The 14,872-nt window shown below is 51.6% G+C and overlaps 1 pseudogene; it reads right to left on the reverse strand.

Annotated features, from left to right (window-relative positions):
- Nucleotides 1-9,953: 9,953 nt before the first annotated feature.
- LOC110597403 (1-phosphatidylinositol 3-phosphate 5-kinase-like) overlaps nucleotides 9,954-14,872 on the reverse strand; it is a 51,079-nt pseudogene continuing 46,160 nt past the window's right edge.

The following is a 14,872-nucleotide window of genomic DNA, read 5'->3' on the forward strand; positions in this document are numbered from 1 at the left end:
CGGTCCCTTGGAAAGTGTCCTGGCCAGGCTCCCCAGACTTGTGCCCTGTGGGTCTGTTCTCTGTCTCTTGGTGGTGCTGCTGGTGACATTTCCCCTTGGTCCATGAGATTATTTAATTCAAACCTGACATTCCCCTTCTGCTGGGAGCTCTGTGTGTAAAGGCAGTCCAGACCCAGAGCTTGGTAAATACTGCTGGGGTGGGTAGATGGAGGGTGGGTGAACTCTTAACTAAATCCACGGAGAGGCAGAACACAGACTCAGGAGCCAACGCACAGCTTTCAGGACCAGGGTTCACTTTGGTGTTGAAGGCGTGGAGCTTGAGAAGTCTCCCGACAACCCTGACCACATGCTTGAGTAGGTGGCCGAGAGGTCTGGAGAGGGCACGAGTGGGCAGAGAGGAGAGCCGGGATGGGACCCAGAGTGCCACCAGGCAGGGAAGCAGGTCTCACAAAGGAGCCTGACAGTGCTGGGCTGAGTTGTGTCTCCCCCAGAGCATATGTTTAAGCAGCAGCCCCAGCACCCCAGAATGTGAAAAGAGAACATTTATAGAGACTATGAAGCTGAAATATTCTGGGGGGAAGATGTGTCCCCCTGGCCAGAACCTCCAGATTTTCCTCTCAGCCTCTGGCCTTCCCTGGCCTCCCAGTCTGCTCTGGGTCCTGCTCGCTGGCTTCCTCTGGGAAGGCCACTCAGGACCCGGTGGCCTGGAGCCCCTTCATCGGGGGTTGTTGGACCCCAGCAGCACCGCGGGAAGTCCTGATTCCCAGGCCGTGGTCAGCCTCCCGGGAGCTCCCAGGGATGCTCCTGCTCCTCAAGGAGTCCTGCCCTGGCCTGGCGGGCCCTGCAGAGCCTGCTGCTACCCGGCAGAAGTCCTCTTTCCCCTCTTTGAAAACGTCGCTGAGCAGACATGCTCTCTGCTCACAGGAAATCTCTCAACTCAGTGCTTTCCTGCTGACTTGGTGAAACCCCTGGAGATGTGGAGGGCAGGCCCTGGGCAGGCTGGTGGGCCGGGCTCCGCAGCTGGCGACCTCCCGGGCTGCGACCTGCGGGCTGCTGAGTGGGGTGCTGCCCACCCGAGTCTCATAAAGAGGGTGCAGGGGTGGGTGCCAGGGAGCTAGCCACCAATTGGAGACCCAGCTGCCATTCCCATGGAGATTCTGCACTGAGCCCTTGCCCTCCACACTTACCTTCTCCCATGCACCGTAACCTCCATTAAGCAGAAACAAAAGATTAATACGGCAGAAGCCATTTAATGAGCTCGTGCTGGCAGAGGATGGCTCTTTCCTGCAGTGGATTCCTGGAACAGCAAAGCAGAGGCCTCCCGCCTCTTCCAGGAGAGCACCAGGCCTTCCCGGGCCTGATACGCCCTGCAGCAGATGCACAGCTGGCCTCTGGCCTGGGGAGACCCTCTCCTTTTCCTCTGTGTAAGGTCAGAGCAGATGACGATGAAGGAGACCTTCCTCCAACAGGGCCGGGGCAGGTGGGGAGCCAGCACCTGTAGGTCTCCGGCAGGAGATCAGACCCCAGGGACCCAGGGATCTCATCCTCTGGACGTGGCACGAGGAGATGGAGTGAGCTTCTCATGCTGCCCACTGGGACACAGAGTGACGTCTGACCTCTGAGCCACAGGGAGGGGTCCAGGGATGCTGCAGAGTCCCTTCACAGAGGCAGGTTGAGGGGAACCGGGGAGATCTGCACCTGCTTCCTGTGTCTCTCCAACCCTTTCTCCTTTCATGTCCCCCACACTCAGCAGCATGGGGTGGCCTCTCTGGAGGTCCTCCGAGTGCTCAGCGCTCCTTCTGCTTCCCGAGCACGTGCCCACCCAGCAGTGGATCTCTGAGGATCTCTGGATGCCTTGCTCTTCTGGAAGATGTAGCCCAGCCTCAGGCGATGGAGCTGGCATAGAAATCTGTGGCTCTGGGGCACAGGCCCCGGTGATGCAGCACTGAGAACCTCCTTTCTGGACAACTCAGAGGCTCTGCGGGGCCCTTCTCAGCGGAGCACAACACAATGAGCAGGGCTCCTCTCAGGGGTACTGCAGAGACTGAGCTGGAGGCCAGTTAGGACCTGGAGCACACAGCGCTGCCTCTCAGCCGATTTACCAAGAGTCTCCCTCATTAGAAGTACAGGGTCCCACCTCACCCCTGGCCTGTGCGGGCCCTAGGAAGTGGGATTTCTTCGAATTCCCTGTATTTGGGATGTGAGGCCCTCGGGGCATTGCCAGGTTATTAGGTCAGGTCTCTGCCCTGTCTCAGCCTCGGCCCTTGATTCCACTGGGCCTGGCAAAGCCATGGCCTCTCTCATGGCCCTACCACTTTTCTCTGCAGGAGCCCTGGATGTGGGCAGCACCAGGGCTGCCTGAACACCTAGTCACTTGTGGGCTGCTTCCCAGGGCACCAACACCAGCATCTCTCCAGCTACAGCCCTGGGTGGTGGCTGGTCAGACAGTGGGGGACAGCATCCAAACAAGCCAAGTGTGGCCAGGAGGAGGGCAAGGGTGAGCTCAGGCCCTGATCCCGAGAGGCAGGCTCCTCCCCGAGACCCTTGCTTGCTGGTTGGGCTACCAGGTGAGCCCAGGGGTCTCAGCAGGGCTCAGAGGAGAAGAGGAAGGAGGCCTTGCCCCCCCTCCCCCCAGGTGGCCGTGGTCCAGTGCTTCCAGTGCAAACTCAACTCCCTATGAGCACTTTAAGTCACATAAGAGCTTCACATTTTTTCATGGAACATGGCTGTTTGTTGAGTTAAGAGTGTTGGGCTGAGAGGAGGGTGGCCCTGACAGGGTTGGGGGCTCTTGTCCCCACAGCTACATGCAGACACTTTGGTAAGTTGCTGGTCATCTGAGCAGTGGGCCTGTAGCTGCTCAGCTCTGACAATTGGGAAGTCCCCACGGAAGGACTCCACACAGGCGATGCAGGGGATATGAAAGTAGGGTAGCACACACTCGCAGACTCCCAGGAAGTTGGACAAAGACAATTAAAGCAAAATTTTGGTATTTTCCTTGAAATTTGAATTAAAACCAGATATGGTTTCCCAAAGAATGCAGAAAGTAAGAAAGAGAGGAAAGAAGAATAAAAAGACCTCGTTCTGGCAGCAAGTGTCTGGTCACCAGGTGTGGGGCCCTCTCAAGGTGGACACTCTTTGGTTTAGGTTAGTGCATTTGCCTTTCAACCTGACCTCACCAATGCCAGGTAGTTCAGGTCTGGCCAGGTTTGGTTGAAGAACCCCAGGGCTCTCCTCTGGGACCCTCAGGCCGTGCTCTCTCTGGCGGCAGTATGGGGAGATACTGGGCCCAGGGGGTCTCTTCAGGTCCCTTCAGTTTTAGTCCTTTCTTGGTCCACACTGACTGTGCACCAGAACTGGAGGAGGAGGGTGCTGAACTCGCAGGTGCAGGCCAAGAGGGGACCCCAGGCCTGGTAAGGGGCTGGTGGGCCCTGCAAGGCCAGAGTCCCCTCTGGTCTCCGAAGTCTGCCCCAGCCCTGCCCTGGGAGCCCTGCCCTGGGATCCCTGCCCTTCACCCTGAGGTCAGTGTGCTGCCTGACCTTTCTGCTGAAACCGAGATGCTGAGGACCGAGGAGGTCTGCGTGCCCCACCCTGAGCTCCCAGCTGTGTGCTGCTAAAGGGGCAGAGTGGGCCGGTGGCTTTCCAGACCAGAGGCTGAGATGGCATCAGATTCCAGGGAGACCTCATTAGTCTTTCCAGGATTTAGTCCACTGCAGATGAGGTTCCTTGGTCCCAATTCCAGACCCGTAGTCTAGTCTCTGATTGGATTTTCAATCTTTTGAGAGATCTGATCATTTTCCCACAGTGGATACACACATTAAAGTTAATCAATGGACACAGATTAAAGCTGAAGCTGACCTGGAATAAACTGTTTTCTTTCTGAGAGAAACCCACCTAGAGTGATGGTCTGCACCTGCCAAGTCTGAGGCCTGCCTCCAGCTCCTCCAGGAAGGTGAGACGTGCCCCCCGCCACCGCTGGGCACCTGTGAAGTGGGCAATGCTTCCTTCTCCCTTGGTTGTGTCAAAGCCACTATGTGCGTGCCCTGAGGCCTCATGTGCAGGGTGGGGAGAAAACCCTGACCCTCTGAGTGGGGGTTTGGGTTCAGCCTCCAGGCCAGGGAAGGGCTGTGGACATGACCCCCAGCGGCAGACTCAGGAGAAGGCTCTCAGCGGTTCTCAGTGAGTGGGAGGTGAGGGCCACAGTCCAGAGTGTGACCAGGGACGATGGCCACAGTCCAGAGTGTGCCACAACATGGAGTGGAAGGGAGTGAACGGCCCCTTTCCCCTAGCAAGGCAGGGCAGCTTCCCGTCCAAGGGGCCGCTCTGAGAGCCGCTGGACAGAGTGTGAAATCTTGTCATAGAGACTGCACAACCTGCCTCCTGGCTGAGCCTCAAGAGGGCTGGAGAGCAACAGGGCCAGGGCCACCAGGCAGGGTGCACCTCACTGGCCTCCTGTGTCACTGACCTCCTGTGTCACTGGGCCTTCTGTGCTGTGCGCGGCAAGGACCAGGAGTGGAACAGGCCAACTCACGCAACAGGGTCTTGAGAAGCCTGGGATTTGAGTTTGGAAACGTAGCAGTGTGACAAGGGCTGTGTTCCAAGGCAAGCCCTTGTCACTTGGTCACTCTGGGCAAAGAAAGATCTCTGTGCCTACATTTCTTCCACTGTATTATTAAAATTTTAAGTCAATCTCACAAGCCGTTTTTGAAAACTAGAGACAATACCTGTGCAGGAGCTTGACGCCGAGAAGCACTGGATTACTAAGGAATACCTTTTATCATCAAAACCTGAAAACCCACATCTCTGATCCAGCCTGAAGACCTGCCCCCTAGAATAGCATCCTGGGAGCCAGATGCAGCCCCACACACCCTAGGGGAAAAGTAGACCTCTCCTCTCTGCCTTCTGGGGAAATGATGAGAGGCTCAGGTCAGAGTGCAGCACCAAGGGTCCTGGGCCCCATTACCCCTCCTGGCCCCAAAGGCCAGGGCTCAGGGCGGTCATGTACCATGCCCCAGCTCCTGCCACTCAGAATATTCCCACCACTCAGCCCACAGCCCCATTCTCCTCTCCACCCCAGCACAGCCAGGCCCTGCTGCTGACCAGGCCAGCCAGGAACCTGACCTCAGGACCTAGTGGGGACATCTCTGCCAGTGTACTCACTGGTGCTTGCAAACGTGCCACACTCTTGAGGACGTGGATGTGTGTTCATGTGCACATTCACGTGTGTGTGCTTCTGTGTTCACGCACAGAGACATGCACACACATAACCTTGTCTCATTATCATCTCGCATTATTCACCCACTTGCCTGACCTCTGCATCTGTCATTAAAATTCTGTTACTCCACACCTCACATAAGTATCATCTCCTCTGCAGGTGCCTTAGAATGACCCTCTCTGACCCCTCCTCTGGTGCCTGCTGGACCACAGAGTGGGCAACTGCACAATGCCTGTCCTTATCTGCCTACTGACTGCAAAGTGCTTCAAGGACAGGGCCCAGGTCTGAGCCACTTTTGCTTCCACAGCGATTGTTGCATTATCTGGGCCACAGTAAACTTTTATATAATGGATAAAATAATGGACAAATGAAGTTAATAAAATTCCTATATAAATAATTCATGGGAAGATGAACATTGCTGTAAACCATTAACTCGTGTGTATGAATGTAATTAACCCCAAGAGGTCACTGCTAAGCGTGACTATGGGACCAGTCTCCCAGACTGGGGCACAGACAGTCTCTGGCTGCACACACCACAGGAAACCTGCGACATCTATCTGCAGCCATTCGACCACTTCCCTGAGACACCATTGACCTGTGGTGGAAAATGAACCTGCGAATCTAGGTGGTGGATTTTCCTGTGTGTACATGCAGCCACCTCATGTCACCTCCTGACAGTGTGCAGAACCCATCCACCTCCTGAAACAATGTCCCTGTGTGTCCTTCAAAGTCAGCCACCCAGAGCAACATCCCCAGGCCACATGGGCTGTCCCTCAGGGAGGTGACATGTCAATTGTGGTCTGAATGCCTCTCTAGGGGTTGCAAAGGTACAGAGGATGTCCCTGCCCAAATTCACTTAGTGACAAAGCCAGAGACTCCTCCCCCAGAGCCAGCTCTTTGTTGAAATGGTTTGGGGAGGGAAGGACACTAGGTGGGTCCTGCAGTTCCCAGAATTTCTATTCTCTGGTGCCTTATGGTGGAGCTGGCTCAGGGCATTTGCTGAGTGATGAAATATCAGTAAATGCAGTCCCTCTGGGCTCCTGTCTGTGCCTGTCTCCTGTACAGGACCGTCACACCCACCTCAGTCACAATTGTTGCTTTTGTGTTATTTCCTCACATCTGAAACCCAAAGAAAAAGTACACAAATGAAGTCATTTGGTTTCACAGATTCAGTAAGTACCAGGAGTCCTTCTAAAACTTGAATAAATTCTTGGAAATTGTTGTTGTTGAATATTAGTCCCCAGGAAACTTCTAGGCTTGGCAAGAATTCAGAAGTGATGGGAACATTTGTTGACATTAACCACTTAACAGTGACTCATCAGTGTTATGGTAGGAAGGTCCAGTGTCAAAGTCAACGTTGTAGCCCCTAATGAGCCTAATTCCCAGTCACATATCTGGATCACCAAGTTGTAGGGCATGTACATCCTGCAGGATTGCACCCAACAGGAAGACAAGATGTGCACTAGGTGGTGATGCGATGGCTCTGCACATGCAGGGTCAATCGTTCTGAGCCACAGCACTGCATTGTTGGACAGGAATTGGGTGCATACGAAGAAACCTCACCACCTGAGCACAGACAGGGCTCTGCTATGCTCAGGGAAGGCTGTTCCTGGTCAGCCTTTTCTTTCTGAACTCCCTTCTCTTAAGAAAGATCTCCAGTCTTGATCTGCACCTGCTCAGACTTGGCATGTACTGAACCCTGTGATCGACTCTCTGTACCACCTTCTCAGTTTGAGCTCCTGTGGAAGACTGGACCCCGTGTCCAAGGGGTGTCATAGGCCACTTTCTCCAGGAGCATCTCTGCACAGGGAGGGGACCTGCCCCCGCTCAGCAGATGCATGGGTCAGGCTGTCTAGCACTCTTCACTGCCCCATGGTCACTTTCACTGTGCTGGAACCACAATAAGCACCCGCCACATCGGCCTATGAGGAAAACTGTGGTGGGTCCAGTCTGTTATCAGGTGGCCACTGGCCTTGAGGCCCGGGCGGCATGACACACCAAGGCTGCAGCAGGTGGCAGAGAGCCACACCCTCCTGGTGAGGAAGCGAGAGAGTGAGAAGGGTCTGGGGTCTGTGTCCCTTTAGAGGCAGGCCCCAGGACCAAAGGCTGGCACCTCCCAATGGCATGCTGTAGGGACAGGATCCAAAGCCTAGCATGGAGAAGTCAACAGTGGGTGAGGGTGTGATGTCACAGGGCAAAATGCAAAGGCTTTTGAAATGCAATGTTTTTGTCGTCGTTGTTTTTTTACTTATTTATGAAGTAAAAACAAGCATTTTGACCACACCAGGGAAAAACAAATTTGAATGTCAACCCAGAAGTCATGTGTGGTCACACCTGGTGGAGTGTGTTGTGGGTCCTTCACTTGGGCACTAGCCACCAGTAGAGTGGGCAGTGCTTGGGCCCACAGTCGCCGTGCCCTGAATTACAAACAACATATAAAACACTCGGCTGTGACCGAGACCCTCAACCCCACAGGTCTTCCAGGGTCTCTGGACCTAGCACAGCGCACGGGGGGTGGGGTGGGCATGAGTGGGTACCTGGGTGTGTGTTCACAATTTGGGGAGTAAAAATAGACAGGATTCACCAAATTTTAAGACAATGTACCCAAAGTGACAGAAGCTCTAATCATGGAGGCCTTCAGGGCGATTTGGTCTCTGATGGGGAAATGCGTGCGATTTTCTCAGGGATGGCTTGGACAAACCAGCTGACTATGAATCAGGCCAGAACAAACCCTGGAGAAGCAGGAAAGTGGCCCCAGTGGCTGGGGCACTTCTGGGGTGGAGAGGGACGTCCTCCCCACTCCCTGACTCACCGAGGACAGGTGTCCTGGCGTGGAGGACCCTGATGCTGTCCCTGCCCATAGGATTTCTGGGTTGACATTTCTGCTCCCTGCACCTCCACGCTCTTCCCTCTAAGACTGCCCACCGCAGCTCTGTGAGGACTCAGTGTCACATGTCCCTCCCCAAGGTGCCAGTCACCAGGCTGTGCTATGCACCCTGGCCGTCCCTCCAGGACTACTAACCATGCTCCCTGTCCTGAGTGAACCCCCACTCTGAGACTGCCCTCCAGGATCTGCCCTAAGCTTTTTCTTGCAACCCTCAAAGGCCACGCTTGTTGGTCCCTCTTGATGTCTAACCAGATGAGATGAACCCCAGAGAGCAGCCCCACAAGCCTGCTGCAGAGAGAATGGCCATCACTCACTGCTCTCATCCAATAAAGGGTCTTTTTCCAACTTCTATTTTGAAGTCGAGACTTTTCTCCTATTTCTTATATGTCCAGTTATTTTTAAGGACATAGAAATGACATTTTACATTTTTCTACACTATAATTAATTGTTTGACAGTCCTACAGAGGCATCTTCTGGAAAATGCCAAAAAACAAATAAACAAACAAACAACCAATAAGATGAAACAGAAGAAAACAATAACAGGAACTCACCAGGTAGGTGGGGTAGCCTGGGGGGCCTTATGTGCTGGGCAGAGTCAACTTCTTTCTAGGATTTCTGTTCATGTTTGTCCAAATTATGGTTCCCTTCGGCAAATCAGGAGAGAGATGAATGCTCTTTAGTCTTTTGAAGGAATTATGGCTCTTTTTGCCTCCTTGTGCAGGTGTGTACATATGTGTGCTTGTGTAAGCACATGTGTTCATGAGTATGCATGCCTGTATGTATGTACACACATGCCTGTGTGCACGTCTCTCTGTGTGCATGTGCGTGTATGTGTGTGCATGTGCATGTGTGTGCACCTCTATGTGCACCTGTGCATGTATATGTGCATATGTGTGTAAATGTCTCTGTGTGCACATGCATGTACATGTGTGCATGCATGTGTGTGCATGTGTGCATGTCTCTCTGTGTACATGTGCGTGTACGTGTATGCATGTGCATGTGTGTGCATTTCTATGTGCACCTGTGCATGTGTAAGTGCATGTGTGTGTGAATGTGTCTCTGTGTGCATGTGTGTGTTCGTGTACATGTACATGCATGTGTGCACATACACATGTGTACGCATCTTTCTGTGTGCACCTGTGAATGCGTGTGTGCATGTGTGTGTCTGTGTACACCTGTGCGTGTGCATGTGTGTGCATGTCTCTGTGCACCTGAGCATGTGTATGTGTGCATGTGTGCCCATCTCTCTGTGTGCACATGTGTGCATGTGTGCACCTGCAGGGCTGCGGTTGGCCCGGGCTGCATGTGCCAGGAAAGTGCTCTTCATTGAGCTGCTCCGGTCCTATTTCTTACTTAACAAAAAATTTAATGTCTGCCCTTTCCTCGCCGTCCTCCTGTAGTGCCTCCAGCATCCCTTACCCTCCTCTCCTTTCCTTTTCTATCAACTTTTTATGGAGAAAGCCACCAGGCTCCAGGAGAACAGTGTGGGGCAAGCGGCCCTCCAAGTTGTCTGCCGAGCTGCCAGCCCAGGATTGGGCCCTGATCCACTGCTCGGAGTCTCAGCACCGAGCACTCTGTGTTGAAGTGCTGGGCCAAGCGGCACACTCCATCTCCCGAGAGAAGCCGAGTCCACGTGCACTTGGACATGGTGGTCCCTGGTCCACTTGCATCTTTAGCTCACTGTGCCTCTGGCCCCAAGCAATTCCAGGCTCCAGATGCAAGAGCCTAAGGTCAATATCTGAGAAAAGTGCTACCTGCCCCGGGCCTTAGTCCTAGGTTTTCTTCATATCGCCTTATCAGGAAAAAAACTCAAAGATGTTTTAATTAAAAGTAACGATAATCAGAAAAAAAGAATGGCTATAAAGTTTATGATTTTATTTCCTCTTTGAGAAAGGAGAGCCATAATATTCTCATGCAGATCAATCTCTTGAATACACATTTTTCATGACGATGGGAAGGAATTCAGATGCAAAGTGGACCACATGCCATCTCAGGCACAGGAGCCCCTTCATCTCCCCTGCGGCATCTCACTGCATTGCCAATCAAACAGCTCACAGAAGTTGCCAACGGAAATGCCCAAGTCCCCTCTTCAGCTTTACTCTGTGTCCTCTTCCACTCCAGGCACACCTGCAGATTTTAGCGCATGTGTATCTGTGTGCTCTCTGTATTTCCCGAATGAAGAAGAGTTTATAAAAGAAACACAGGTAGAGGGATAAGAGTGAACTCTTTCCATCTCACACTTTTCAGCACTCTTTGCCTAGAATCCGGCTGATGTATTTATTGTCTTAAAACTAAATTACTCTGCAGATGACATGATTATGAGTTTAGAAAGTTCAGAAGTTTCTGCAAGCTACTAGAATTAAAAGTCAAGTTAGCAAGGTTACTCTCTGCACAAATCAATCAAATTCCCATAAAATAAAAAATGCATAGTGGGAAAAATTTATAACTACACGTATAAAACATACAAAAATAAATCAAACGCAAGTGTGCAAGACCTGACACTGAAAACAGCCACATCCCTGAAGGCAACCAGCACCAGTGTGTCCCCAGGTGGGATCTGTGTGGGGCCAGTCTGTTCCCCATATGCACAGCACAGGGCGAGGGTCTGGGGCCATGTGCCGTCCACAGGGAAAGCCGATTATCCCTATCAATTCACAGGTAAGTGCAGGTGCACTGCAGATCTCAATGTGAAAAATAAAGCCAAAGTTTTTAGAAGAAACAATAGACCATCTTTATGATTGGAGTAAGCAGAGATTTCTTAAAAAGGAGAAAAAATTGAAGAATTTGGACACAATAAGGTTAAGTACTTGTGATTATCAAAAAACACTATTGAAAGAGCCAAAGGATAAGCCCCAGAGAAAGGGAAAAAATACTTGCCACATGCCCATCCAACAAAAGATTCACACCCGAAAATGTAACACATCTGACCAAATTAAAAAAAAAAAAAAAACAACATCATTGGGAAAAAACACAGGCCAAGATGGCCAATGATCACAGTGAAAGGCACCAGACTTTACCATCAGGAACATGCACATCAGATTTCAGAGGAAAACTGAATTCCCCATCTGAAAAGATAACATGCAACAGAGATTCACTGTCAGCTCCGGGGGTTGTGGAATGGTGACGCCCATCATCTTGTAAATGGTAACACTCTGGAAAACAGGGAATTGGTGGACTGAATATTGAACAGCAACGTCTCAGCAGCTGGGAGCTGCAGACCATGCAGGGACTCGTGGTTGAGCCAGTGTTACACGTGAAGCTCTAAGGCAGCAAGGACCACTGAGCTGTGACTTCTAGCAGCAATGTGACAGATCTTAGGATGAAGAGCCAGGCCCAGCAACTGCCTCCTACAAGACTCTACTGTGAGAATTCCAAGAGGAAAAACCAAGGTAGCATCATGGTCAGAGCAGTGGCTGCCGCTGGAGCAGGCAGCAGCGGTGGGCCCAAGGGGCTAGAAGAGAATTCCGGGAAAGGCAGGCGTGTTCTGCTCATGAAAGTCCACTGTATGTGTGCTGGACACCTGTGACTTCATTCTATAGCTCAAGGATGCCCTTCTTCAAAAAGAAGTCTTCCAAACTATGTCTCTTCATATAAAACCACACACCTTGATCACGTAATGATTCTTCCAAACCTTTATTTTGTAAATGTGATTTTTATGCCTTACTGGAGTTCAGAATTCTTGACCTGCTTGATAATCTTGCTCACATTTGTCAGTCAGCTCTGCCGTATTAATTCTGACTCCCAGAGTGTCTTCAATATAAAATTTACACATTCATAAAACTTTTTTTTTACACTCTACCTTCAAGGTCTCAATAAATTTTGGCATTTTTGTGTTGAGAAGTGTTTTCATGTGAAGTCATCTATCAACAGTGTCTTTCAGCATGAAATGCCCACTGTGGACTTCTCCTGGGTCCTCTCAGGCCCATGGTGCAGGTCCACTGCAGAGGAAGGGCAGCAACACACTTTGGAAAAGAGGACCCTGTGGGGCCAGGCAATCCTGCACTCTAGATCCCATGCGCCTCCTCCCACTTCCCCAGGAGCTGTGAGCCCGCTGGGTTGCCTGGCACAAGAGCAGGCTTCCTTTCCCTGCGCCTGCTGCCGGCCCCTAGAGGGCCCCATCCAGGGAAGGGGAACGGCCTGCAGGAGGTGGATGGGTGGCCCAGGCTGTCCTCTGTCTTTGGAGCCTGCCAGGGGTGGGCGCCCTGCTTCCAGGCCACAGGTCCACAGGCCAGTTAGGGCAGGCTGGGTCTTATCAGCTTCCTCCAAAACCTTTCCTCCTCAATCTCTCTCTCCCTTAAAAACAACAACAACAACAACAACAAACAAAATAGTGATTCTAAGGGTTTCAGGAATATGCAAATTCCTCTCTCCGACATACCAAGAGATCCATGGTCTTGGTTCACAGTGGCCATAGTATCTATGGATATCTTACTCTGATCATGTGTCAAGAAAAGGAGGGCAACCACAGAAGTGGTCTCTGCTGCCTGCCCACCACAGAACCTGGTCGGGAGCCAGTACCAAACTGTCCTTCAGAGCCTTCGGCTTCTGCTTGTCCGCCTCTTTACCCTGCGACCTGCGCCCTCTGCACAGCGCTACCAGCCCAGCCCACAGACCTGCGCAGGAGCAAACACTCCGGCTCAGGCCCACGGGTGGTTTTGCGAGTGCTCCTACCACGTGGCACTTACACTTGGCACGGTGCAGCCTGGCTTGCTGCTGGGTTCTTGTCCCCTCCATGGGCAGGTAGGCAGCTGCCCCTGCAAAGCCATGCAGCCTTGCGGGAGCCCTCGGGCTGGGAATGCATGCTGTTCCAAGGCTGCTGTGATTATGTGAACTTGAAGCAGTGCTTGGGTCTGAGAATTGTCCTTGAGTTTGTTCTGCAATAAATTATTTAAGTGAGATGTGAAAGAAATAATTGGTTAATAACCACAATTGGGATTAAAGAGTAATTTTGATTTTCAAAAGATGCTTAAAAGGATAAATATTCATTTGTCTCTTTTTGCTATTAAAAAGAAATAAGCCTCCTTAAATGACTTCACATAATGGAAAAAATAGGTGGGTTTAAATGCTACCCTCCTTGTGGAGGTGACAAGCCATTGTCAAAGCTCCTGCTGGTGGCGGGCACCTGGGAGCAGGCCACTGGCCTGTGCGTTGCCTTGAGGGCATGGGCTGTGATCACTTGTGTTCTACTTGCTCAGTGAATGTGCACTGTGCAGGACAAAGACAAAATCCTGCTGAACAAAGGACACCTTTCTGGCCCCAGGAGGGGGCTTAAATTTTAGATGCTTAAGTGACCCAGCTCAGGCCGTGCTTAGCAAGAGTGTAGGGCACAGAAGCACAGTGAAGGGGTTGGCAAGAGCTTTGCCTTCCAAATCGGCCAAGTAGCAGGAGCCCTGGGGTGGGGCCTGCAGAGGGAAGCGGACCTGGGCTTTAGAGAGGAAAGGGAAGGGCCAAAAGGAAGGAGATCTAGAGGTGAAGGAGGGACCCGCACCATATGCTGTCACTCCCACTTGTGCCAAGTCTGGCTCAGTCCTGGCAAATCCTGTGCAGACCACGGGTAGATTTTTAAAAACTACATCATCTGTGTGGATGCTACCTGGGTAGGATTGGTGCTGTCCTTCCTAGCAGTGATTTATAGGACACTGAATGTCTAAGAAGCAATCAGATTTCCAGGTAGCTGACTGAATTCAGGTCCTCCTCAGTTGTAGAACCACAGGGCCACCTTTGTTTCTCACAGTGGTTTAGCCAGGACTTGAATGTAGTAAGTGCTCAGTAAGTACTTATAGATGTAGTAAGTACTCAGTGAGTCTTTGTAGATGTCGTAAGTGCTTGGTAAGTATTTACAAATAGAATAAGTGCTCAGTAAATATTTACAGAAGGCCTGAGCACAGAATTCAGCTTTCTCCCCTTTTGAGCACAAAAGGGAATAAAGATATATTTCAAGTTCTGAGGTTTGGGGTGTTTGGTTTTAGGAATGTGTGGTCAAGACCTTCAGGGCTTAATTCTACAGATAACCAGGTACTGTGTCAGGACAACTGAGCTAAACCTGGAAAGGGTTTGATCCAGGCATACATTTCAAAATTATAGCCATGAATTCAGGACACTTGCCAGGTCTAATTCTGGAAATTCTAGAAATGCTAGATTCTTTCCGTGCAGTAATAAAGGAGTACCATTTCATGACCCACAGCTGATGTTTGGTTTCTTACTCCATTTATAACCAAGTCACTTCCCAAATGTGATTTCTTCCAAGAAATTTCCAATCTGAAAGGAAGTCCAAATTAGCACAGACGCAGCAACCTTCTTGGCACAAGTGATATTTAGGAAGCAGCACTCTAACCCTCCAGCAGCCGTCCTGTGGGAAACACTGCTGGTAGGAAGGGATGGCCTCACGGTCAGGCAGAGCCCAGGGATACCCACTGCCTCCTCTTAACCTCCCGCAGCCTTTGCCTCCCAGGTGCCTCTGCCTCCAACCAGTGCAAATATCCACCCATTGGAGAAGACACACTCACCTGGTGGCCCTGAGGCCCTGCCTGCTTTCCCACCTGGCTCCCGGGCCCCACCCAGGCATGGGCCCTTCCGTCCTCTGGGAGCCTCTAGCACCCTCCAGCACCCTCTCTCCCTGGGGGGCAATCCTGGACTTCCGTACCAGGAGATCTGGGTGAATGTCACATGTAGTCAGTCCACGGAGCTGAGAGAAGGCGTGCTCCCAGGAAGCTCTGCAGAGAGAAGATTTGAGCCAGAGGTTCAGTGTTTCCTAGTTCAACTGCTACTCACAA

Source organism: Ictidomys tridecemlineatus, unplaced genomic scaffold (genome assembly GCF_052094955.1).
Source record: "Ictidomys tridecemlineatus isolate mIctTri1 unplaced genomic scaffold, mIctTri1.hap1 Scaffold_42, whole genome shotgun sequence".
Lineage (NCBI taxonomy): Eukaryota > Metazoa > Chordata > Mammalia > Rodentia > Sciuridae > Ictidomys > Ictidomys tridecemlineatus.